At 42.3% G+C, this 27849-nt stretch overlaps 1 protein-coding gene across 1 annotated transcript in view; it reads right to left on the bottom strand.

Moving 5' to 3' along the window:
* Positions 1–27849, bottom strand: part of LOC118363819 (beta-1,3-galactosyltransferase 1-like) — a 113900-nt gene that overhangs the window by 40760 nt on the left and 45291 nt on the right. Inside the window, exon 2 of the mRNA XM_035745064.2 lies at positions 12258–12312. The gene's annotated coding sequence lies outside the window, so the exon portion shown is untranslated. The remainder of the gene's footprint in view (positions 1–12257; positions 12313–27849) is intronic.

Raw genomic sequence — 27849 nt, 5'->3', positions numbered from 1 at the left:
TCAAGGCAGGAGTCCCTCCGCACTGCGCATTTTCAGGTGTCTCTAAAAGACGATCCTCGCTCTCTAGCAGCACACACACACTGATCATCTCATACACACACACACACACCTAAACCCACCCCCCCACACACTCTACTTTATTTTTAATGTGAAACAGAAAAGGAAGAGTGCCAGGGCGTTGGGTGTAATCCCTCTCATAATGCCCTTCACCACTGGCCAGGACATGATGTCATCAATGAACATGCTGGGAGGTCAGCAGGACTAATGACCAGCACAGCAGCCTTGAAAACATAATGTAGCATATCCTGAAAGACGTTCAGAATGTCGAATGGTGAAGTGATCAAACGGTATTAAGGCAGTCATGCCAGAGTGTCACGTGTGAATTCATCATGTAAAAGTCTGTGAAATACAGCCATATTACCAGATGGTCAAGCGATCATGTGGTCAAGTGTCCAGACGGTCATGCCAGAGTGTCACGCAAGTGATGACAGAAGGGGGTGAAAGGTCAGCTGTGGGCGTGTAAAGCTGTTGCATCATCCTCCAGTGTCCCTGTCACAGACACACATGATGCCTGGGGGGTTGGAGTGGGGCCAGGCGGTGTTGTGATCCTAGGTTAGCCAAGTCAGTGCAGAGCTAGGAAGCGAAAAGAATAGCCCTCTTGTCTTGTGAATGTCTGGAGGTCATGTTGAATCTGGCCCCTGTGATGATAGGTGAGAGCAAAGGATGACTCATGGGAAACAAGAGCCTTGAGGTTGGCATTCTGCTATAGGTATTCTGCTATGGTGGGTGGACTAGGACTCACTGTTCACCTCTGTCTCCAGGGGCCCCTGGGGAACTTAGACCTTGCTGAGACTTTGAACTCCTCTCTCTGCTTGACACACGCAAAAACTCACACTCGCAAACAAGCATATACAAATGCACACAATGGCACAGCCCACACTTGTATTACATTATTGTATCAAACCAAGGTTTCTTTGTAGTTATCAATACTGTTACTAGGATTGCACATTTTGGGGAATATTCAGGGGTGGAAACTTTCCATTGGAATTAACGGGAATATATGGGAATTAACGGAAATATATGCAAATTCATATTAATACCATTTAAATGTAGATGTTTTTTTGCATTGGATATATTTACCATATCATATGGAGACAGAAACAGAAACATTTTACCTTATCATAAGTAGACATAATTGCAAATGATTAAATCCTTCCAATAGAAATAAAAAAAACAATTTAGTTACGAATTGAACTTTAATTAAATGAGTTGACTCTTCACACACTTCACTGAACAACAAAAGAAAAGGAATATTGAATGATCCCCAATGATCCATCGCATATCCCAAAAATGTTTTCAACATACATCTGTAAAATGATAGTCTAGAAACTAAAGCTTTGGTTCTCTTCCTCTCAGGCTTCCATGTCTTCTCCCTGGACCTCCTCAATGTCCAACTCTTGAACATCAGACTCTGAGGCCTCATTTTTACTGTCACTTTCCAACCTTGTTGAGGATGGCTCGTTTTCAGGCTCAAAAAGCCTCAAATTTGCCCAGATGGCCACCAATTGTTCAACCCTTGTATTGGTCAGCCTGTTGCGTGCTTTTGTGTGTTTGTTCCAAAATAAGGAGCAGTTGCGCTCTGAGGCGGCTGATGTTGGTGAGATTTGGAGGATGGAGGCAACAGGGGAAAGAGCCCCAGATCCACAATGTCCCTTCCACCAGGTGGCTGATGTGATATGTTGGCACGACTGCCATATTACATCTCCATCCCAAAGCCCTTGCTTGGAGGCGTACTTCGCCAGATTGCCAAGAACCTTGCCCTCATCCAGGCCACGGTGGCGAGACACGGTAGTGATGACACCATAGGCCTTGTTGATCTCTGCACCTGACAGGAAGCTCTTGCCAACATACTTTGGGCCGAACATGTACGCTGCGGCGTCTATGTGCTTCAGGCAGAAGTCATCACGCGTTTTGATGTATTTCAGAACTGCAGTTTCCTCTGCTTGGAGCAACAGTGAAGTGGGCAGGACAATACAGGGCAAAGCAGAGTCTGAACATCAGACAGGATGTTATTGTCTCCCTCAATCCGTGCAATGGTTACTGTTACAGGTTTCAAGAGTTTCTGGCTGCTTACCACTCTTTCCCAAAATACATCATCCAGGAGGATCCTCTTGATGGGGCTGTCCATATCGGCAGACCGTGATAAGGCCATTTCTTGGAGAGACTCCTTCCCTTTCAGGAGACTGTCAAACATGATGACAACACCAACCCAATGGGTGTTGCTGGGCAGCTTCAATGTGGTGCTCTTATTCTTCTCTTATTCTTATTCTTCTCACTTTGCTTGGTGAGGTAGATTGCTGCTATAACTTGATGACCCTTCACATACCTAACAATTTCCTTGTTTATCGTGTAGAGTGTATCCATTGTTTTCAGTGCCATGATGTTCTTAAGGAGCAGATTCAATGCAAGAGCAGCACAGCCAAAGGGTGTGATGTGAGGGTAGGACTCCTCCACTTTAGACCAAGCAGCCTTCATGTTCACAGCATTGCAAATACCTTCTGTGGTCCAAGGTCATTGATGACTGCCTTCAGCTCATCTGCAATGTAGAGACCGGTGTGTCTGTTGTCCCTTGTGTCTGTGCTATTGTAGAATACTGGTTGGGTGGTGGAAATTATGTAGTTAATTATTCCTTGCCCACAAACATTCAACCACCCATCAGAGATTATTGCAATACAGTTAGCTTTCTATATGATTTTCTTGAGCCTTCACTTGAACTCTGTTGAACTCTGCATCCAGCAAATGAGTAGATAAAGCATGTCTGGTTGGAGGGGTGTATGCTGGTTGAAGACCATTCAGAAATCTCTTCCAATAAACATTGCCTGTGAGCATCAGAGGTGAACCGGTTGCATACACAGCTCGAGCAAGACATTCCTCAGCATTTCTTCTGATTATGTTCCTCCATTGAGTTGAAAACATTTCTGATTCCAGGAGGACCATGAGCTTTTGCTATCGATAAGGTGCCTGATTCATCATTTTCACCTCAAATGGAAGCAGAGGGACTTTTGTCAGAGGTTGCTTGTTGTGAGCGCTGAGGGAACTTTATGCACTTGGTCAGATGATTTTGCATCTTTGCTGCATTTTCACATATGATTTGCCATAGTATTTGCAAATGTACACAGCTGCAGTGAAATGTCTCCAAACATCAGATAGTGCCCGTGGCATTTTCCTGTAAAGATTAGGGGGGAAAAGTATATATAAAAATTACAAAAATACAATTCCATGATTAGGGGCAAAAAGTATTTTTTTTTAAAACGAATACAATTCCATGTACAGATAAATAGTTAAGCAGTTAGATTAAACAACTCCTTTGTAAGATAAATGTTTTAAAATAAAACATGTATGGAAACCGGTGAATTAACACTCCTCAGTTAGCAGGCTCAAGCAAGCTAAAAACCCACATGGTAGCTAAAACCCACATGGTAGAAAAAGCTAACTAGCAGAAATTGTGAACAAGTTAGAAATTATTTAAAACTGTCACGTTCTGACCATAGTTATTTTGTGTTTTCTTTGTTTTAGTGTTGGTCAGGACATGAGCTGAGTGGGCATTCTATGTTGTGTGTCTAGTTTTCCCGTTTATATGTTTGGCCTGATATGGTTCTCAATCAGAGGCAGGTGTTAGTCATTGTCTCTGATTGGGAACCATATTTAGGTAGCCTGTTTTGTGTTGGGTTTTGTGGGTGGATGTCTTCGTGTGTCTGCACCAGACAGAACTGGTTTGGTTTTTTTCCCCACATTTGTTATTTTGTATTTTGTAGTGATAATGTTTATCGTCTTTATTAAACATGATGAACACTAACCACGCTGCGCTTTGGTCCTCTCCTTCGTCCACAGAAGAAAGCCGTTACAAAAACACACTTTGCTTTAGGCTACTATTTACTAGTTAACAAAACATTGTGTCAAATAAAATATATTTACCCCACCCAGTATTGTAATAAAAACACTGTAGTAATGTGGGCTCAATAGCGTCTCATTAGTGTGCAAGATCTTGAGAATCAGCTGTACATGTGATGGAAGAATGCACTGTGAATGCAGAGGGTTGCAATTCCATTGAATTGGGGATAGTTTAACCAAAATATGCTACAATACCTAGAATTGCCTGATGTGTATCCCACATAAAAGGTTCACTGCTATAAGATAACTTTTTTGATGAATTTAAGCAAAATCCCCCAAATTCCGGGATTAACTTCCCATGGAAAATTTCCGGGATTAACTTCCCATGGAACATTTCCGGGAAAATTCATCGAAGTTTACTGGAAAGTTTACGACACTTTGCAACCCTAACTGTTACAACAGATACTGTTCTGTACACACCAACATACAGTCCTCAATATAAACCCACACCAAACACAGTGATCTGCCACCATACAGCACCCCAACTATACTCCCACTCAAAATCTGTGCTGATAAAACTGCGGCTCATATCAACTCTTGAAGACCATTGAAAAGCACTCTAAACAGCAGGCTCCCACCGGTCAAACTGTTAAGAATATATACTATTCTCTGATTACTGGGCGTAATCCTGTCAAGTAAAAACATCTAATTATAAAATCTAATTATAAAATGAATGTTGTCTTTGTCCCGAGACGAAGCAGCAGTTCTTAATATACAGACAAAAATTGGTTCTGAGTGGAAGTCAGGAATAGAGGTATGGCCCATGTTTGCCCTCTCATATAGGGAGGACCAACCAAACAGGAAGGAAGGACATGATAAATGAGGTTTCGAAACATCCATCTTGAAACCTGTGTTCATTTCACTGGGCATCACAATAATGGTCTATTGTGTTCTTGCTCCTGACCTGGACTTGAAACAAATGTATTGAACTACAGAATAGTATTTTATGTGCTGTACTATAACTGAGGCAGCGTTTGTCTGTTCATCTACTGAAGTTCACCTCACCAAAGGTCGGTCTAGTGAAATGGGTGCTCACTTGTTTAGTATGCAAAGGATACTAGGAGTTTGTGGTTATAATGACTATGTGAACATAAAACAGGGAAGTGGACAGAAAAGTGAAAAGAAGAAAAAAACGAAATAATAATAAGCATGGACCAAAGTTAACCTATAAATGGGGATCTTAAAACCATCCTGGTTTTATTTGCTTATTGATTTCCTCTTTAATAGGTCCAGCATACTGTATTGCCAAAGATGCAGCACTTTGGCAATACGGTATGAAGCGACCCGATGGACGTGCTTGAACTATCAAGTACAGGCACTTCACACTACAAAACAATCTCCACACAATGTTCTCAGCTTAGCGAAGCCTGGCGAAGATCATTCATACTGTTTTTTTTTATGCTACACTGTTTTTTGTCAAATGTTATTGTGTGTCTAAAAACGTGTATTTTCCTCGATCTGTGTAATTAGACGAGGCTGAAGATGTCAAGCCTTTCTTTGCGGCTGACCCTAGTTTTAGACCTTGGGACTCTGAAGCTCAACTCAACTTTACAATCGCTTTTGTGGGCTACACTAAAAAGGGTTGACGCTACAGCGGAGACAGGTTTTTAACCCTATGAGCTATGATTCCATAATCTAGCCTTCACATCTTAAGTGGTAGTTGGAATTTCTCCCGTTGTGTAATCTACAGTACACAGCACTTTGAGTCCCCTAGAACAGGGTTATAGGAATCTAATCCAATATCAAATCAATTATCATTTGTTTTTTGCTTTGTTTCCCCTATAACCCCGAGAACGGATTTGACTGAATATCACATCCCCACATTCCTGCCCCTCTATCTCAGGAGCAGTGGGTTTGTGTGTTAATACCCCCTGGAACTGAAGAGAGGAGCTTGATGGACGGCTAATGAAACCTGTGCACTGTGTCATTTAATCTGACACCAGCGTAATCTTCTCAAATGTCTGTTTCCCACCCTGTTATGTTGTGTTATCCCAATTACAGCCAGGCTCCATTGATCTGAGGAGATTAAAAGTGTCCTTAGCTGTTGGCACTCTCCACAGTAACTACAAATAGACTGGAAAATAGAATCATGTCACCCAGTACCACTCAATATTTTTTTTTGTGTGTGTGTGTGTGTGTGTGTGTGTGTGTGTGTGTGTGTGTGTGTGTGTGTGTGTGTGTGTGTGTGTGTGTGTGGCAGGCCGCAGATGGTTGCTTGTGTGCTGACACACTACTATAAGGGCACCTTTACCAGGAATGTGATACTAGAGAAATCCACTCAGTGGCACATTTCCATCCAAGAAATGGGTGGATGGCATCACCCACTTTCCCCACGACAACTCTTACTAAGATCATTCCATGACTTCATTTGACAGAGAAGAAAAACATAAAAAAAATATGTTTATTGTCACATACAAACACTATACGTTGAGTCAGACTTGCTTCGGTCATTTAGCATTTCCTATTGACTCTCAATGCCATTCCTCTGATGCATCCTTAACATGTTAGGGAAACAGCTTTCCTATACATCTGTAGTCGAAACAGCATCCCTTTCCCTCCCTCCCCCACACCGCTATACATGCCAGAATGGATTTTCCTCAGAGGTCGGCATTTAGGGTGTATCCTTCTAATTTCCCTCTATAATTCAGGTCTGATTGATTGGAGACTATCGACTAATTCATTAAAAACGCATAGGTCCCTGTGGGAGAGTGGCTGTTCATTTCAGAGTAGGTTCCAAAATCTCCATTAGCTCAGCATCCACTCACCAATAATCACAGGAGATTGGCTGCAGTTGGCTACTTTACCACCCAGGAAGCTTTGTACTGCTTTACTGTATGGAGTTTACACACCATAGACCATCACTGCGTCTATGTCCCCTAAAGAGTGCACTACTTTACTCGATTCCCAATAAGTAGTGCACTATAGGGAATAGGATGCAATTTTTTACAAAGCTCTACGACACTAGCTTCCAACTTACCTAACTTCACTGTTAAAATATAAAAACATGAGAAACCAAACCCATTCACAAGGTTGCTTAACTCTTGAGGTTACTCGGGTGTCGAGCAAACTTGATAATTCTGCTTTTAGCTTTAAAGCACCTCATTGCTGGAACCAACTACACAAAACATTACAATTAGATGTGCTGATGTTTCTGTATGGAGCTTGTTTTGTGCATGGGGACATTGTCATGCTGAAACAGGAAAGGGCCTTCCTCAAACTGTTTTCACAAAGTTGGAAGCACAGAATTGTCCAGAATGTCATTGTATGCTGTAGCGTTAAGATTTCCCTTCACCGGAACTAAGGGGCCTAACCCGAACCATGAAAAACAGCCCCAGACCATTATTCCTCCTCTACTAAACACTTGGCACTCTACATTGGGGCAGGTAGTGTTCTCCTGGCATCCGCCAAAACCCAGATTCGTCCGTCGGACTGCTCGATGGTGAAGCGTGATTTATCACTCCAGAGAACACGCTTCCACTGGTCCAGAGTCCAATGGCGGCGAGCTTTACACCACTGCAGCCGACAGCTGAAGTGGTGATTTTAGGCTTGTGAGCACGGCTACTCGGCCATTGGAACCCATTTCATGAAGCTCCCAACAAAGATTTCTTGAGCTGCCTCTGGAACTTGGCAGTGAGGGTTGCAAACGAGGACTTGTTCTGTGAGCTTGTGTGGCCTACCACTTGGCGGCTAAGCCGTTGTTGCTTTTAGACGTTTCCACTTCACAATAACAGCACTTACATTTGACAAGGGGCAGCTCTAGCAGGGCACAAAATTTGATGAACTGACTTGTTGGAAAGGTGACGTCCTATGACTGTGCCAAGTTGAAAGTCACGGAGCTCTTCAGTAAGGCCATTCTAATGCAACTGTTTGTCTATGGAGATTGCATGGCTGTGTAATCAATTTTATACACCTGTCAGCAACGGGTGTGGCTGAAATAGTCGAATCCACTAATTTGAAGGGGTGTCCACATACTTTTGTATATATAGTGTATATGCAGGGCTCCCTTGTGAAAGAGACCCTGGTCTCAATGGTTACTCCTTGCTTAAATTAAGGAAAAAATTATAATAATTTAACAAAAATACAATCGGAAACAGTGATTGCCAAAAACACAGATTGCATAACTATCGAAGATATAATGCACCTTGTGGAGTAGCATGGTGTGCATCTAAAATGGCACTCTATTCCCTATTTAATGCACTACCTTTGACCATGTTAAAATTAGTGCACCAAATAGAGAAAAGGGCTCCATTTTGGACACACCCCGATGCTCATCACATGGATACAACTATGTCCTTTGTGAAATGGTGTGAAGACAATGAATGTACTGAAGGCGAAGGAGCTAGTAGTAGATTTGATAAAAAATAAATTCATGTTTTTAATCATATTATTATTAATGGTGAAGAGATTGGTATTGTTGACTTTTACAAGCACCTGGGTGTAATAGTGGACAACCAACTGAAATGGAAGGAGAACTTCCACAGCATCTACAAAAATGCCCAATCCAGACTGTACTTTTAAAGGAAGCTTAGATCTCTTAATGTCCGTGACCAAATGCTTTGTATGTTCTACAGCAGTGTCGTGGTGAATGTAGTAAGCGATGCCATTGTGTGCTGGAAAGATCGTTTATCCAAGGAGGACATAAACAAGTTTGACAAAATTATCAGGAAATCCAGCACTGCAATTGGCTGCAGCCTGGAATCAATGCAGGACATGTTCATAAAAAAGCTGCAAGCAAAAACACACACGATCATGGATCATGCAACACAGCAGCAGCTTCAGTAGCAGGTTCATCCTGTCCAGAAGCTCCACAGAGAGGTCAAGACGGTCATTTTTACCCAAAGACATGAGGCTTTTTAACGAGCTGATTAAGTGTTTCAATTGATGAGCTGTTTTATGATGTCTTCCTATTGTGAACAGCATTCTTGCAGGTTTTTCCTCCAGAGTGGGATGGAAGACAGCACTTGAATCCGACTGCTCTTCTGCGGATGCTAAGGTGCAGGTGCCTTCATGAGTCTTGATATGTTTTCTGTTTGGTTGTGTATCTGTCATTGTGTCCTGTCCTTATACGTTATGGATGATGAATGCTGTGATAAAACAATTTCCCAAGCTGGGATTAGTAAAGTAATACTCTACTCTACTCAGTTCACGCACAAGGACGGGCCAGGAAGATGTATGGGTTGGAAGCATAATGTATTCATAGGGAGGGCGATGGAAAAATTGGTCTGGAGTCATGATGAAGCACCTGCTGAGGTGTCATTGATAAATGATTATGGAGTTTATAGAAATTCAGTCAGATCCCCACCAAAGACCATTCAATTAGCAGAGCACTATACAGTGCTTTACTGCTTCAGTTGAATTGGCATATGTACAGTAGTGTAAACTCAACATATTTGGGATGATTTGCATGGAAAATGACAAGGAAATATCCTATTTGGATATTTCAGAGGACGCTTACGTCAATATTAGTTTATGTTTGATTTAATAATGCTAAGTGCATTGCTACATTCTGAGTCCTGAAGCACACTGTTCTGTGCTGTCATCATCAGACTCTAGTCAGGTTGCAAGTCAACGAAAAATCTGCAACTTCAAGGCACTGACTAGATTAGTGAAATGCTTGTTTTTGCATTCTAGTTCTACCCAATGAGAATCTAATTTATACCGCACAAACAAATCATAACAGATTGGGTTTATCTGGCACATTTTCTTAGCTCGCACACACCCATTATTCACAATATAGACTGTGTTAGAATCTGTGTCAGACCAGATACTTTACTAAAACCTGCTCTAATGATGTGTGCATTATTCATAGGTAGCCTAACACTGTCTTTGTACAGTTTCCCTTCCTTGCGGAAAAACCTCTGGGTTCCTCTGGGTTTTCAGACAATTAGCCTAGCACAGGGGTGTGAATATTTACAAGGGTCTTGCTCTAAGCCACATCATAAATAAAAGCCTTGGATACATTGAGTCAAATGGATTTATTTGAAATGTCTAACATCTTCATGTTGAACTTGATATGACTTCTGCTAGGACTAGCCGTGGTGGCTTCTCTCTCCCAGACGTAGGCTATGCATCACTGACTGGATTTCAGACCTTTTTATGTCCCATTCTGGGATCACTGCCCTCCTGGCTGTCACTCATGGCCGGCCTTCACCACACTGTATCTAGGAACTCTTCTGCTGTTGCTTCACAATCATATCTGCATTCACGTAATGCGGCAGGCAGCTCTTGAAAGTTCTCTGTGCTGTTTTGCCTTTGGTAATTATTTTTTTATTTTTTTTATTTCACCTTTATTTAACCAGGTAGGCAAGTTGAGAACAAATTCTCATTTACAATTGCGACCTGGACAAGATAAAGCAAAGCAGTTCGACAGATACAACGACACAGGGTTACACATGGAGTAAAACAAACATACAGTCAATAATACAGTATAAACAAGTCTATATACGATGTGAGCAAATGAGGTGAGATAAGGGAGGTAGAGGCCAAAAAAGGCCATGGTGGCGAAGTAAATACAATATAGCAAGTAAAACACTGGAATGGTAGATTTGCAGTGGAAGAATGTGCAAAGTAGAAATAAAAATAATGGGGTGCAAAGGAGCAAAATAAATAAATACAGTAGGAGAAGAGGTAGTTGTTTGGGCTAAATTATAGATGGGCTATGTACAGGTGCAGTAATCTGTGAGCTGCTCTGACAGCTGGTGCTTAAAGCTAGTGAGGGAGACTGTGCTAAGACAGTGGGAATGGGACATGGGAATCTACGAAAGCAGAGACGGGTTTGACTAACCCAGCCTCCCACTTTTCACAGAACACAGGATGAAGTCTCACAAAAAGACGTAGGCCTTTATACATCTTCCTCTATTAGAAATTGATCTCTAGTAACGGTTGCTGAAACTGTGTATATTCCTGATTTACTCGGAGTCTTCAATAAAACACTATAGTTCAGTGTAAGTAGAATGACTACCACTAATTCTGATCATTTCTACCCATATTATTATCATAATAAGTAGTGTTAGTCATATTAGTACTGAAGTAGTATAGCAGTTAGCTGTACAGCAGTAGCGTGTAGCAGTGGTAGCATTGGAGGTGGTGGAATTATCCCTGACCTCATTGACATACAATAGTCTACTTAGAGGTAGAAATGTCAATCGTATGCAGATTGACAGAATTATTCACTCCTTGAATCGCCAAGGTGTTCAGCTGTAATTATGTGAGTGGGCTGGAGCAGTAGGTAGGTAGGCAGGCGCCTCTTGCCCTGTTGTTAGCCAGGGTTAATGATGGAGGCTGCAACATACCTCTCAGCTTTACTCTGCAGCATGGAACATGGATGACCTTTCTACCTGCAACACACTGTCTTTGTTCCAACTGGCACCCTTTTCCCTATATAGTGCACTACTTTTGACCACAGCCTTATGGAGCCTCGTCAAATGTAGTGCACTATATAGGGAATAGGGTGCGATTTGGGATACAAGCACTGATTCACTAAAACAAAAGCTGAAGCATAGGATTATATAGCTTTTCTGGGAGCTTTTCCTCCCAATCACATTACATATCAACCATACTGTAACACTATAGGGCAATGTGTTAGCTAGCTAGGCTGCTACAGGTAGATTGGCAAGGTGTTAGCTAGGTAAGCTGCTACAGGTAGATTGGCAAGGTGTTAGCTAGCTACTGTAGGCTGCTACAGGTAGATTGACAAGGTGTTAGCTAGCTAAGCTGCTACAGGTAGATTGACAAGGTGTTAGCTAGCTACTGTAGGCTGCTACAGGTAGATTGACAAGGTGTTAGCTAGACTGCTACAGGTAGATTGGCAAGGTGTTAGCTAGCTAAGCTGCTACAGGTAGATTGGCAAGGTGTTAGCTAGCTAGACAAGGTGTTAGCTAGCTAGACTGCTACAGGTAGATTGACAAGGTGTTAGCTAGCTAAACTGCTACAATTAGATTGACAAGGTGTTAGCTGGCTAGGTTGCTACAGTTTGATTGACAAGGTATTAGCTACAGTAGCTAGGCTGCTACAGGTAGATTGAAAAACAGCCTTGAAACATTGTAACAGTCAAGGTGGTAGCCAGCTAGGTTATTACAGGTAGATTGATAACAGTGCTGTACTGTGTGCTTTCATTTATATTCGGTGGCCTTCTGTCGCAATATTATACTGCTGCCAAACACAATGTTTTAGTACAGGCAGCATAGGGAGTCAAATACAATGTTGGTTCTTTATATCAGTTATGAATGATGTGATTAGACAGAGAGACAGAGGGGCCAAACCATCAGAAAGGATTTGATAATAGAAAACACTGAGTCATTCCTTACCTCACACAGCTGGTTCCTGCCCTTAACGATAGGCTCTTTCCTCTTCACTCCATCTCTGCAAACAGAAGACAAGACAGCAAGGTGAGTGGTGATAAGAAAGGAGGAGAAAGAAAGGGAGTTGTTAGAATGAGAGAGAGAGAGAATATATATATATATAGAGAGAGAGAGAGAGAGAATGAGGGATATTTGATAAGAGGAAGTGAGAGAAATAAAGAGAGGTGAATCATGCGAGAGAAAGAGAGTATAACGAGTCATAGGACAGAGAGTGAAAGAAACACAGGGAAGATGCAATATTTTTATACTCCGCAGAATAAACGCACTCCGAAGTTGCACGTTGCCTGATCTATTATAACAATAGTATTTATATTTTACGACTACAGTGATACTGTGCAAAGGTAAGGGATCACAGCCGCTACCTCGCCAAGCAAGGTGTATGAATTGTGGACCAAACTGAAGTAGAGAGGCGATTCAGCAACTCCTGGAAGACAACAGAAGTAAATTTAAAAGTTTTTTTTTTTTTTTTTACAAGTAAAACCTGATATTGTGAACAGCCTTTCTACCTCCATTGTGCAATCATAACAATGAACAAGGTGGCCAAAGAAAGAACAGATGTGGCCTCATTCATCCAAACTGCATACAATTCAAGCCAAATTCATGTTGATGTGGTAGAAGCAGAGAGCCAACGTCTGATCAGTAGTCTGCAGAACTGTTGCTGTGCTAACCATAAACACTTCTGGAAGGTTGAGAATCTATTGATGTACGAGCAGTTCTCATTCAGACCCATTTACTGCATAAAAGGTCAAATGAAATTCTCCCATATCAAATTGAGTTTCCCCTTTCTCTGTTGATGAATGTGTTGCTATGGCTGACAGTGCTGATGCAAATTGACGGACTAAAAAACATATATTACCACCAGGTTCTCATTTCTGTTGTGAATGATATTAAATTGAAGGAAAATGAATGTATTTAAAGAACCATAGAATAGTCTAATTAATTGATTAGCATAATGCACTGGATTCCTTTTTTTAAATGAGGAAAAAAACAGTGAGTAAATCAAACACTTGACTGTATGACAGCATCTGGATGTGCACACAATAGTTTGATAAAGGTTTTCAGATCAACCTATATATAAAAGCAGAGAAAAGTTACTGCAATTACTGCAAGACTATTTTACTCATAAAGGTTAACTAAATTGGAAAGTAATTGCGAGTACAGTAATTTTAGAATCCAAAGTGCACTTAGGGGTTCTGGAAACATAAAAAAATAAATGTTGTTTTTCCACAACATGTCTTGTAATCCATTCTGAACCACTTCCTAGCTGAAGACATTTCAAGTGCAAGCCAAGAACCTGCCATCTACCTGTCAGCCTCTGTCAATCATAGAACCATACTGAATAGGTAAGTAAAGAATAGAGACAATTAAAAATAGAAAGGGAGAGAGGGAGTGAGTGAGAGAGGGGGGGAGAGATTGAATAAAGAGAGACAGAGAGACAGACAGACAAGGAGAGAGAGACAGTTGCCCCAACTTACTGCAGCCCTGTCACCAACCCTGACTGACAACTGGCAGACAACAATGCATTCTGGGTAATAGAGAGGAACTCCTCTCTTCACTGGGCTCTAAGTGGCAGGAGGGAGTCTGTCCGTCTGTCTCAACCCCAGCATGTGCACTGTCACCTCAGGCTCTGTCTGACCCCTGAGAATCACAGCTGATAATGACTTATACACCCATGCCCGTCACCCAGGGGCCATATCAGCCAGAGTACACACAAGACAGAAATACACAGGGCTGACTCACTGTAAGAGGGACACAAGCATGCACAAAGACACATGTTACCGCAAACATACATAAGCACACACACACACACATTCATGCACACAAACAGGAACTCCTTAAACAGGTGGCCTGCCGATGATCTTTCATCACTTTATGAAAAACCCTTTATCATAGTGATAAATTAAACTGTTTGAAATCTATTTCACATCCCATCCACCAGGCACAGGCAATTTAGTCTGGATTCTGTGGGTGATCCCACATTAGGTGAGGTCCTTCTCACATTTACTCGAATGCATTTATCGCAGTTAGAAAACATACCGTTGTTCACAGTTCACTCCATTCATCTGAAGCTGTAATCATTTAGGCATTTGAAATGCATTATGCAACTTTATCTGTGGGCTCATCAACATAACATGAATTATTGCCATCATTACGGAGGGCAAAGCAGAATCACAGTATCACTTAATTATTCACCAAATGAAAGAATGAAGGTAAATTATGGCACTTTCATTTTAGCTGACAAAAAGATTAGTCGCTTACTAGATTTCTCTACTTCAGGAAAATAAGACAGCACTAACAGTATAACCCTTACTGGATCTCTCTCCTTCAGGAAAATAAGACAGCACTAACATTATAACCCTTGCTGGATCTCTCCTTCAGGAAAATAAGACAGCACTAACATTATAACCCTTACTGGATCTCTCCTTCAGGAAAATAAGACAGCACTAACAGTATAACCCTTACTGAATCTCTCTCCTTCAGGAAAATAAGACAGCACTAACATTATAACCCTTACTGGATCTCTCCTTCAGGAAAATAAGACAGCACTAACAGTATAACCCTCACTGAATCTCTCTCCTTCAGGAAAATAAGACAGCACTAACAGTATAACCCTTACTGAATCTCTCTCCTTCAGGAAAATAAGACAGCACTAACATTATAACCCTTACTGGATCTCTCCTTCAGGAAAATAAGACAGCACTAACAGTATAACCCTCACTGAATCTCTCTCCTTCAGGAAAATAAGACAGCACTAACATTATAACCCTTACTGGATCTCTCTCCTTCAGGAAAAGAAGACAGCACTAACAGTGTAACCCTTATTTGTGATCAGTTGTAAAATAAGTTGTGATGCCAGACTCTTTTGACTGGTAAATGTATTATTATGTGGCAAGATGTTGAGCGTTGCCATTATATTAAAGGAACACTAAGCTTTAATAATCCTCTAAACAGCTACCAACAACACAGAGCCGGCAAAAAACGTGTGGCGAGCAAACATTTTCCCTTTTCAATCAGGTGGAGCACCACTTCTTATTTAGTTTAGTACAAAATATTGAAACAAAGGCATTAAAAGAGGGACAAAGTGCTGTTTTTTTTTAGACTGATTTGCTTCATGATTTGTCAACTCGCAATTTATCTATCCTTCACATCGGAGTGCTGCAGGTTCGGTGCGTGTTTGACCAATCATATTCACGGAAATCAAGGGCCGCGTGGGCCGGGCACAACGCACACTCAAGTGCGCTTTCCACTTTACTCCGGTATTTATTTAGCGAACATGATAACACATCGCCCTGACAGACACATGCAAAAAACTCTTTCCATAAATGTTACACGACTGGGCTACTAATAACAGAAGCTGCATACAGCCTATGCACCCTGTCCATCTGGCCAGGTTAAATAAAGTGGTAAGGTTATGTATATATATAATCCATTTATTTGTGTTAGGAGAAAATGTGTACAGTATTTTCTTTACATTCAAACTTGGTGGTGACATTCTGTAGAATGTCAGTCATTTTTTTATTATTAGACATAAGGTTTTTAAATGTATTTTTATTGTTTAAATTGAACCTTTATTTTACTAGGCAAGTCAGTTAAGAACAAATTCTTATTTACAATGATGGCCAACCCCGGCCAAACCCGGACGACACTGGGCCAATTGTGCACTGCCATATGGGACTCCCAATCATAGCCAGATGAGATACAGCCTGGAATCGAACCAGGCACTGTATTGACTCCTCGTGCACTGAGATGCAGTGCCTTAGACCGCTGCACCACTCAGGAGCCCTGCATAGGTGCAAAGCCCTGCATGGTTGCATAAGCCTACACTATTGAGTTCTATTGTCCAATCACAGTTGTTGTCTCTCTGTATGTAGAGGCCCCTTTTATACTAGTTTTATAATATAATTAATATGAACAAGTACAAGTTTGCTGCAGTTTGACAAGACGTTTGACAAGACATGGACGTTTTTCCAGGATTCTTTTTTAAAACCATGTGACCTGATAACATTTTTTTTTGTCCCATTATACCCCACAACTGATTTAATCACTGTCATAGCTATAGAGTCTGAAAGAAAAATGCCCCTCTGGGACCTGTGGTTCCACCTCTGTAACAACATCTTAGATGTTACGAGAGAACATTATACTTTTGACAATGTAAAATCACTGTAAAATATATCAGCACTTTTCCAACAGCAGCTATGGTTATTACAGTATATCTAAAATACCTGACTATCTGTGTAAGACCTGAGAGCATACAGGGCAGATCATGGATCAATTAGCCATTCCGGTGTTAATTAGCTGAAATATGCTTTCCCACTTAACAAAATAAAGTTACCGTCCCTGAATCAATCAATTATTTTAAATACTGTTAAAGCATCCGCGGTGTAACCATCCTCTTCCGTTGTCATGGCACATTACATCAATCGTAGCCTATTATGTGAACAAAACATTAGGTTCAATCCACACATCAATCTTACTGTATTTATTATGAACCATATCAAAGCAAGTACTGCCAATCACGTCTATCCATCTTACTGACTATGGTAACAGCGAGATAGTTGTGACAGCGATTAACGACTTTATATATCCTTGTCCGTCAAAGATGAACCACCAAAAGTCACGGACGGCTCTGGTATAGATGAGTTATGACTTCCTGTTGATGGGAAAAGAACGGCGTTGTGTCAGATTGTGTGGCGTCACCTGTCGATGAATGATACCCCCCTCCATCCTCCCCTTCAACCACCCCTCATCATTCCCCCCTCGAACGCCATTGTGAGAACACGGCCTTGGTGACCGAAGGCCATTAGAAGCATCAGTCAAACCCGCCGTCTCCACTATAAACTTTTCCATTGACACTCCTGCTCTCTCCGATCCTAATTACCGTGGAGAAGTGTGCGGCTGAAGGGCGCGTTCCGAATTCAAAGTGTCAGCGGCTTCGGCTGCTTGGAAACGGATAGCGAGCGTCTGATCCAAAGAGGACCACAGGCGGGAAACGGGATGATTAACCTTCAGATAAAACGTTTCTTACGGGGGTACCTGTCAGATGTCGTTAGCGACGGGGAAGTGCCCGAAAGACTGATGATATTAAACAACTGTGTGAGCGTCATGGAAGTGTAGGTGCTGAAACGTTATCGAAGCGGTTCCATGAGATTAATGTCCTCAAAGTTGTAGGGTTGAAATACATCTGGGAAGATAGGGAGATAGCAACCCTGAAGTCAATGTGTTTTCAAAGTGGATATAATTAAAGGATGACAAGGATGGGCTCTGTACTGTAGGTACTGTACCACAAACTCTAGCCAACATCAACCTACCGGTTCAAAACAATGTCGGTGTCACATTCGTCGTATACATAATGAGCAGACCAAGGCACAGCATGAGTAGAGTTCCACATATTTATTAAAGTGAACCTTCAAAAAACAAAACAGAATAAACAAACGTGCCGTTCGTAGAGCACATAGCACTAAAACTAAACAATATCCCACAATCGCAGATGGGAAAAGGATCACACTAAGTATGATCCCCAATTAGAGGCAACGATCATCAGCTGCCTCCAATTAGGATCCATACTCACACCAACATAGAAATTCAAGACTAGAACACCCCCTAGTCACACTCTGACCCATTGCACCATAGAGAACCCCAAGGGCTCTCTATGGTCAGGGCGTGACAGTCGGCCCCATGACCAGGTGAAATCATGTTTTTTGATCTTTGTCTACTCAACAAAGCTCTCAATACACTGAGCAGAAAAACCTTCCATACGCAAGTCGATCTCTAGCAGTATTGAGATTCCTAGTGAAACCGTAACCTGGAGGAATGATCTTCAGTCTGCCCTGATAGGCTCACGTCGTGATGTTAGATGTTTACCGAAAGGAAGTGTTCCAATCAAGGTTGATCTTCGCACTTGTCACTCTTTAAGCTCTGCTCAGCGTTATATCAGATGCCCTTCAAGCTCAGATTCTAACAGAGATGTGCACAGCAGTGGAAACCACACGACTGATTGAAGTGGAAGCACATCTCTCCCTTTCTCTCTCGCTCCCTCTGAACAGTGATGTACCATCCATTCACACTTGAGACACTGGATATTGTGGTTTGTTCTATCGGAAAATACTACAGAGCATGTTGTGGACATACAGTGCTTTGCAAAAGTATTCATCCCCCTTGGCGTTTTTCTATTTTGTGGCATTACAACCTGTCTTTTAACTGTATTTTTTATTTGGATTTCATGTAACGGACATACACAAAATTGTCAAAAATTGGTGAAGTGAAATGAAAAAAATTCCTTGTTTCAATATAATTTTTTTAAGACAAAAAAAGTGGCGTGTGCATATGTATTCACTCCCTTTGCTATGAAGCCCCTAAATAAGATCTGGTGCAACCAATTACCTTCAGAAGTCACATAATTAGTTAAATAAAGTCCACCTGTGTGCAATCTCAGTGTCTGTCAGTGTCATGATCTGTCACATGATCTCAGTAATATACACCTGTTCTGAAAGGCCCCAGAGTCTGCAACACCACTAAGCAAGGGGCAACATGAAGACAAAGGAGCTCTCCAAACAGGTCAGGGACAAAGTTGTGGAGAAGTACAGATCAAGATTGGGTTATAAAAAAATATCCAAAACTTTGAACATCCCACGGAGCACCATTAAATCCATTATTAAAAAATGGAAAGAATATGGCACTACAACAAACCTGCCAAGAGAGGGCCGCCCACCAAAACTCACGGACCAGGCAAGGAGGGCATTAATCAGAGAGGCAACAAAGAGACCAAAGATAACCCTGAAGGAGCTGCAAAGCTCCACAGCGGAGATTGGAGTATCTGTACATAGGACCATTTTAAGCCATACACTCCACAGAACTGGGCTTTATAGAAGAGTGGCCAAAAAAAGCCATTGCTTAAAGAAAAAAATAAGAACTTGTTTGGTGTTCACCAAAAAGCATTTGGGAGACTCCCCAAACATATGGAAGAATGTACTCTGGTCAGATGAGACTAAAATGGCGCTTTTTGGCCATCAAGGAAAACGCTATGTCTGGCACAAACCCAACACCTCTCGTCACACCGAAAACATAATTCCCGTCCCAGTGAAGCATGGTGGTGGCAGCATCATACTGTGGGGATGTTTTTCATAGGCAGGGACTGGGAAACTGGTTAAAATTGAAGGGATGATAGATGTTGCTAAAAACAGGAAAATTCTTGAGGTAAACCTGTTTGACTTCCAGAGATTTTAAGCTGGGACGGAGGTTCACCTTCCAGCAGAACAATGACCCTAAGCATACTGCTAAAGTAACGCTCAAGTGGTTTAAGGCGAAACATTTAAATATCTTGGAATGGCCTAGTCAAAGACCAGACCTCAATCCAATTGAGAATCTGTGGTATTACGTAAAGATTGCTGTAGAGCAGCAGAACCCATCCAACTTGAAGGAGCTGGAGCAGTTTTGCCCTGAAGAATGGACAAAAATGGTGGTGGCTAGATGCGCCAAGCTTATGGAGATATACCCCAAGAGACTTGCAGCTGTAATTGCTGCATAAGGTGGTATTACAAAGTATTGACTTTGGGGAGGGGTGAATCGTTATTCACGCTCAAGCTTTCCGTTTTTTTGTCTTCTTTCTTGTTTGTTTCCCAATAATCTTCAAAGTGGTAGGCATGTTGTGTAAATCAAATGATACAAACCTCCCCAAAAAAATCAATTTTAATTCCAGTTTGTAAAGGCAACAAAATTGGAATGATGCCAAGGGGGGTGAATACTTTCGCAAGCCACTGTACCTAGGGCTGTGATTTGATTTGGTGCTCACGAAATCTTGTCAGCCGGTGATTGTCAAGCAAATAACTATCGGTCTCACGGTAATTGACCGTTAATTAACATAAACACATTTAGCATCTCCTGGCATCCACACTCAGCCTACAAGCCATTTTAAAAAGTGTAATAAATCAATATAATATAGCCTACAGCTTCACAATACATCCATTATTTACTTTAAACAGGTCTAAAGAAGGAGCATATGAAGAAAATGTAGTCTATTTCAGAAGAACAAGTTGTCCTTATGTTAGGTCCTGATCTGGCTGTTCCATATGGCTGTGGGCTACACTAGTTCATTTAGCAGACAAGATTAGCTTAGAACTCCGTGGCATTATTTTATTGTATGAAGAATACAATTGAACAAAGATGAATAAAATATACATATTTTCTCCAAACGATTTGAAGGACTACACTGGAAGTCAACGTTCCTCTCCTCTTCTCCCATCTCCCCTCATTTCCTCCCCGCCACTCTCCTCTCCTTCTTCCCAGTATTACAAAAGAGCATCTGCGCTCCACAGTAAAATAGGTCAGGCTGGTCTAGATTCCCTCAGTAACCTTCTGGTTCATTGTCATCATGTGTAATGAGGGAAGTCGCTTTTGAAGCATCGTTTAACATGGAAGTGTGTGCACCAGGGCCACTTCTTTTCCCCACCGGCAGGTTACAATCTGCAGCAAATAGCCAGAGGGTGTGTAGGCTGGTTGAAAAGCAGAATAATGGTCAGTCGGTATTGAGGAATGAATCTGCTCAGTCAACTGTATGATAAGCAGTGATTCATTTTTATTTAACTAGGCAAGTCAGTTAAGAACAAATTCTTATTTACAATGACGGCCTACCGAGGAACAGTGGGTTAACTGCCTTGTTCAGGGGCAGAACGACAGATCTTTACCTTGTCAGCTCGGGGATTCAATCCAGCAACCTTTCGGTTACTGGCCCAACGCTCTAACCACTCTAACCACAGGCGACCTGCCGCCCCACTAATAATGATAATGATAAATAATATGATTATGCTAAGGACTAAAGAGAAAAATGAAGAGAAACGGTTTTAGCTAGCGAAATGAGAAGACTTCGTCTATCTTGATGTCTACAGAAATTTGCCCCTCACTCTCTATTGGCATTGCAGTGCATCGCAGCCGAAGAAGAGACAACCTTCCATTGATGTGATTTCCTTTGATCTTCCCGAAGCATCCCAACACCCCACCCTCTTTCGAAGTCTCTTACACCCCCTCTCTCCCCTCCTCCCCTCTTACTCGTTCTTTCTGCCTCTCCTTTTCTTACCCTCTCTCTCTCTCTCTCTCTGCCTCTCCCCCTCTCCTATCAAATAAATTGAAAGGGCTTTATTGGCATGGGAAACATATGTTTACATTGCCAAAGCAAGTCTATCTCTCTCTGTCAGGACTCTGAAGTGTGGCATGTCTGTCTGCTCCTCTCCTTACCACTTGCACCTCATCCTGCCATGAACCCCATTGCTGACCGTCCGTATAACCGGGCTCCCTTCATCCTCTCCCAGACCTAGCCCAGACCTAACACCTAGCACGTCATGTGGCCAGTCCACCGAGAGAGTGCTCTTCTCACTAATCGGAGCTGGCTATTCCCTCCGTCAAAGTGGAGCCATTAGTTGATGGTGAGGGGACCTTCCTTCCTCAGTACAGCCAATTGTCTCAATTATGGTACGGTGCTGCAATTGCGCGGGTGTGTGAGAGACTGGTATGAAGGATGGGAATGGCTTGCTCAGCTAAAGGGACATTGTGGAACCCCATAGTGTTTGTATGGGGTTCTTCATACATTGTGTACAAGACACCCAAAATGGTGGCATCTGTTAGGTTCAGATTGGGAAGTACAATGAAGGATGGAGAATCATTCCTCTCTGTCGTGTTTTGACTGATGTGTTTTGATGTGAGATCAATGCCTCCTCACAGCAGGCCATTTCAATCAACGTCTTTTCTTTTCTCTGGCTAGACTGGCTCATTTACTGTTTATATGTCTGATGAGACTGACACTTCTCATTACCTCGGTGTTCTCCTGCTCCTCATGACAAACCTCTCACTGCTGTTAGTCAAAGCCCTTTTCATTCTCTTCACTTCTCTATTGGACCCACATCCCAGTCCCCTGCTTCTCTATTGGACTCACATCCCAGTCTCCTGCTTCTCTATTGGACTCACATCCCAGTCTCCTGCTTCTCTATTGGACTCCCACATCCCAGTCTCCTGCTTCTCTATTGGACTCACATCCCAGTCTCCTGCTTCTCTATTGGACCCACATCCCAGTCTCCTGCTTCTCTATTGGACCCACATCCCAGTCTCCTGCTTCTCTATTGGACCCACATCCCAGTCTCCTGCTTCTCTATTGGACCCACATCCCAGTCTCCTGCTTCTCATTTGGACAAACATATCAGTCTCTTGCTTCTCTATTGGAGAAACAAATCAAATCAAATTGTATTTGTCACATGTGCTGAATACAACCTTACAGTGAAATGCTAACTTACAAGCCCTTAACAAAAAATGCAGTTTTATGAAAAATAAGTGTTAAGTAAAAAATAGATAAGTAAAAACATAAGAAATAAAAGTAACAAATAATTAAAGAGCAGCAGTAAAGTAACAATAGCGAGGCAATATACAGGGTGTACTGGTACAGAGTCAATGTGCGGGGGCACCGGTTAGTCGAGGTAATTGAGGTAATATTTACATGTAGGTAGAGTTAAAGTGACTATGCACAGATAATAAACAGAGAATAGCAGCAGCGTAAAAGAGGGCAATGCAAATAGTCTGGGTAGCCATTAGATTAGCTGTTATGGCTTGGGGGTAGAAGCTGTTGAGAAGCCAGTTGGACCTAGACTTGGTGCTCCGGTACCGCTTGCCATGCAGTAGCAGAGAGAACAGTCTATGACTAGGGTGGCTGGAGTCTTTGACCATTTTTAGGCCTTCCTCTGACAGCACCTGGTATAGAAGTCCTGGATTGCAGGAAGCACAACCCTCTGTAGTGTCTTGCAGTTGGAGGCTGAGCACTTGCAGTACCAGGCAGTGATGCAACCAGTCAGGATGCTCTCGATGGTGCAGCTGTAGAACCTTTTGAGGATCTGAGGACCCATACCAAATCTTTTCAGTCTCCTGAGGGGGAATAGGTTTTGTCATGCCCTCTTCACGACGGTCTTGGTGTGGTGGACCATGATAGTTTGTTGTTGATGTGGACACCATGGAACTCGAAGCTCTCAACCTGCTCTACTACAGCCCCGTCGATGAGAATGGAGGCGTGCTCTGTCCTCCTTTTCCTGTAGTCCACAATCTCTGTCTTGATCATGTTGAGGGAGAGGATGCTGTCCTGGCACCACACAGCCAGATCTCTGACCTCCTCCCTATATGCTGTCTCATCATTGTCGGTAATCAGGCCTACTACTGTTGTGTCACCAGCAAACTTAATGATGGTGTTGGAGTCATGCCTGACCATGCAGTCATGAGTGAACAGGGAGTAAAGGAAGGGACTGAGCACGCCCCCCTGAGGGGCCCCCGTGTTGAGTATCAGCGTTGCGGATATATTGTAACCTACCCTTACCACCTGGGGCCAGCCCGTCAGGAAGTCCAGGATCCAGTTGGAGAGGGAGGTGTTTAGTCCCAGGGTCCTTAGATTAGTGATGAGCTTTGAGGGCACTATGGTGTTTAACGCTGAGCTGTAGTCAATGAATAGCATTCTCACATAGGTGTTCCTTTTGTCCAGGTGGGAAAGGGCAGTGTGGAGTGCAGTAGATATCGCATCATCTGTGGATCTGTTGGGGTGGTATGCAAATTGGAGTGGGTCTAGGGTTTCTGGGACAATGGTGTTGATGTGAGCCATGACCAGCCTGTCATGAAAAGCCCCTAGTGGGCTAACCCGATATTACGGCTGGTTACACAAAGGAAGGGGGTTGGGTTTGAATGAAAGAGCAGGAAGACTGAGGGACAAAGGGATCGGGTCTCTATCAGACCTTGAGTAGCTATGCTACCGTAAATACAGAATCTTATGCATTCTAATAACCGCCCATTCGGAAAAGGAAAATGCAAGATTTATATTTACTCTGAGCTGCACTTCGATAGATGGGTCGAAGATTGGTTTGCCCAGAGAAGAAATTGTCCTTTGTATAATCTTTCTGGTCGTAGTGTTGTAGAGCGGATACGTTGAAGTACGCTGTCATTCTTAGGAGATTGTCTGTCCTTTCCTAGGCCACGTACGTTTACAACTGCAGCTGATAATTCGATGTATCTCTTCTTCTATAGTGAATAATAGTTCAAAGTTCATACCAAGTTGCCATAATCAGCTCGTGCTGTATTCTGGATGGTCTAGTCAAAATTCACCATTCCAGCGTGGTGATCGTCACCTCCACGTGATCTGGTCTCATGTAAATTTCGTTAGATAGAGTAGTCGTTCAACCATTCGCAGCCACAGCTCACGCTGGGGTTTGCTTAGTTTAACGTGAATTGGGTCACGGGGGCTTTTGTACTGGGGAAGAGAAGGGCGTGTTTCATCCCTCTCCAACCAATGTCTGTTCACTTGGGCATGGCCACTGAGTGAGCATGAGGTTACTTATGAAAACAATTCTCTCATTTAGAAGCTAAAATCTTCTCACAAATAGTTTCATATTTAAACATTTAAATTGCACAACAATTCCATGTGAATCTGAACTACAATGTGTGAACTTTCCAAAATACAATTTATGTCGTCCTATCATCAGATATAATGTCCCAGAGAACAACTGATCTGACATCATATTCTTTGAGTACCAACGGACACTTTCAACTGTTTGAGAAAGGGAAATATTGTTCCATTCCCCAACCTTTTGATGTTACCGTACTCTCTCTGTGGTAACACAGGGCTTTCCAATAGTCCATTCTGTAGAAAGGAGAGAAAAGAGGGAAAGGTATTTATGGGGGGGGGGGTCATAAACCTCACCCAATAGGGCAACGTCATGACACTGTAATAGTTTGCAAACCCTGCCACATCCGACGAGCGTTGGAGTCGGTGTAGTACGATTCGATCTTAGTCATGTATTGACGCTTTGCTTGTTTGATGGTTCGTCGGAGGGCACAGCGGTATTTCTTATCAGCAACCCTCTGCATCCCTGTGATTGGACATTACATAATTATGATAAACATGAATTATATGAGTCTGAGTAACAGCAGAAGTGTGAGCTGAACAGTGAGAGTTGATTGGAGTGCACAGACCTCATCACTGCAGGCTGCTATAGACGTTAATGGAGGGAGAGGGTAAACAACATTGAATGTTAAGTTCTCCCCTTGTCAAAGCCAGCGGAACAGTAGCGGGCAGATGAGAAAATGACGTGTTGCAGTAATGGAGTCTCGCTATGAAAACATGCTTTCAGACCTTGATCAATCAATTGTATTATGCGGTGGCAGGAGTCACCTTAACCTGGTTAAATATGTAAATGAATGCACTTTTTGAGAATTAAATGCATAAATTGGTTTTAATAACCTAAATTATAACCATATTTTGTATGATGAATTGTCTGTGTGGAACAATGCCCTTGTGGTAACAATATTGTGACAAGGCAAAAACACACATTTGAATGAATCATGGTTTCTTATTAAGGGAAATATTATGCAGCAACAAAGTGTAAACAAAATTAATATAAACATACTTTTTATTCATTATGTTAGGAATAATTCCACGTAAGTTTAGAAATAGGGTGTATTTCTTCCACCCTGGCGTAACATTTGCCGTGACTGTCCACCATTATCTTTGCCTATAATTCCCGAAATCCAAAATCATTTTTTAAGATGCCGAAATGGTTGGATGACAGAAACTGTCCCCTCAGGCAGGAATAATAGTTATAGAGGGAACCTCAGAATGGAGAGGAGGTCAGAGTAAGTCATCTCTCTTCACTTCCCCAGAGCCATTAGAGACCTGCACAAGGCCTTCCTCTCAACAGAGCATTACAGCTGGCACAGTAACTTACAATTGTTTCCCCTCTGACTGAGCATTTTAACTAAAAGCAATGACCTACTAATCAGGAAAGACTTTGGGTTTCATTTTTAAACCAAAGCTAAGTGTTTACACAGCGCACGCTAAACCCTAGGGGAATAAATACTTTCTTTCCCTAAAACACTTTGCCAAACAATCTGAGACGAAAATTGAAAAGTTAAATCACGTGTTGAATATATCTCGGCTCTATGGTAAAACGGGTAGGTCATCTGAGGTGAAATTTGTCAATACTGTGAACATTATCAGCACAATGAGACAACATAAGGAAAGGAGAATGAGAGAGACATATATAAAGAGGAGAGAGGGAGAGACAGGGACAGTGAGGGAGAAAGAGAGACCTCGTATAATGGAATGTGCGTAGGTTGCTGGGTTACTTTCTCAAGAAAACAGTTGAATTCACACCGCCACTTTCTCTGGCACAGCACGCTAGCACTTAAAGGTGAACGGAGGAAAGGAAAGGCCAGAGGAAAAGGAAAGGCATAATCTGTCTTAAAGAGACAGTCATAACAACCTGCCTTGTGCCTCCTACCTAGACAAGATTCCAGGTCTTTTACCAGCACACATACAGGAAGTGTTTCGCACGGTAGCAACAGCTACCGACACAAGGGAGTGAAGGTTACACTGCAAGGTGTGAGCGCCGAATTACTGGCAGCCTACTGAGTCACTATCCAAATGATGAGACAGAATGCGGTAGGCAGGAAGCAGCTCTCTAGGTGAATTACGTGTCCACTCTTGGTCACCTATTCGCGTCCGGATGCTGCCATGAACTGTCACCATGACAGAATCACAGCCGTGCCAAGGAGAGAGAGAGAGATAGAGCAAGAGAGAGCAGACGGACTCATCACCGGACCTGTTGCTTCTTAAGCACCTCTCTACTACTGTGACTCTGTCTGTAATTCATGACTACCGCTTCCCCGTAACGCCTGTAGATGAGATTTTAAAAAGCCCATTGAGGTAGTTTCGTTTCCCCTCTCTGTCCTCTTTGAAATGTGCCCGCTCAGATGGTAATCAGGCACACATTGAAATACAGGCAGAACCCCAACAATTTTCTTGTTGATTCTCTCACAATATGATCATAAAAAGGGGATAGAAGAGGTTCAATGTAGTGGGGTCGATAGAATTATTTGAGCTTTTAACCGTTTTTGAGTGAGAGCTCAAGGATACAATAGAAGCAACTAGGCTCCTAGGGACTACAGCGAGGCATTTCGCCTTCCCTTCGGTCGTCACAGACCAAAACAGAGAGAGAAGAGGTCTTCAGTGAAAGCTCTGTTGTTGCTTAGAAGCTCTCTGAAACCACCAGACAAAAGTGAAAACGCCCCGAGCTCGATACGAACAGCAGGCATTATGTGAGAACAAAAAATGAATGCACTTGCGCTTCGACATACAAGATGGAGTATTACTCATTCTAATTAGACACACTCTTTCTTTTCTTCCCTCTCTAGATACAAACAGCACACACACTATAAAAGACGAGTCTTTGAACGAGAGTGTGAATGGAAGCTATGCCCTCCGGACTGATATGGTAATTATGCTTCTTTTCAAAACAAACCAGTCAATAACTAGTGTAGTCGTATTCTCCTACCTTTTGGATCATTTAACCCACTGAGGTTGATGCTTTATAAAATGTCAATTATGACACGTGAACTGGATGAATACAAAGTATCTGCCCTCCCACACAGATGTAAATAATCATCCTCACACGGGGCACCATTACACACACATGCACCCACGTAGCCAAATGATATGAGCTGTCTTTCTCTATCTGTCTCTAGCTAA

This window comes from Oncorhynchus keta, chromosome 30 (assembly GCF_023373465.1).
Source record: "Oncorhynchus keta strain PuntledgeMale-10-30-2019 chromosome 30, Oket_V2, whole genome shotgun sequence".
Lineage (NCBI taxonomy): Eukaryota > Metazoa > Chordata > Actinopteri > Salmoniformes > Salmonidae > Oncorhynchus > Oncorhynchus keta.
The sequence above is the reverse complement of the archived record's forward strand: the minus strand, read 5'-3'. Positions and strand labels throughout refer to the sequence as shown.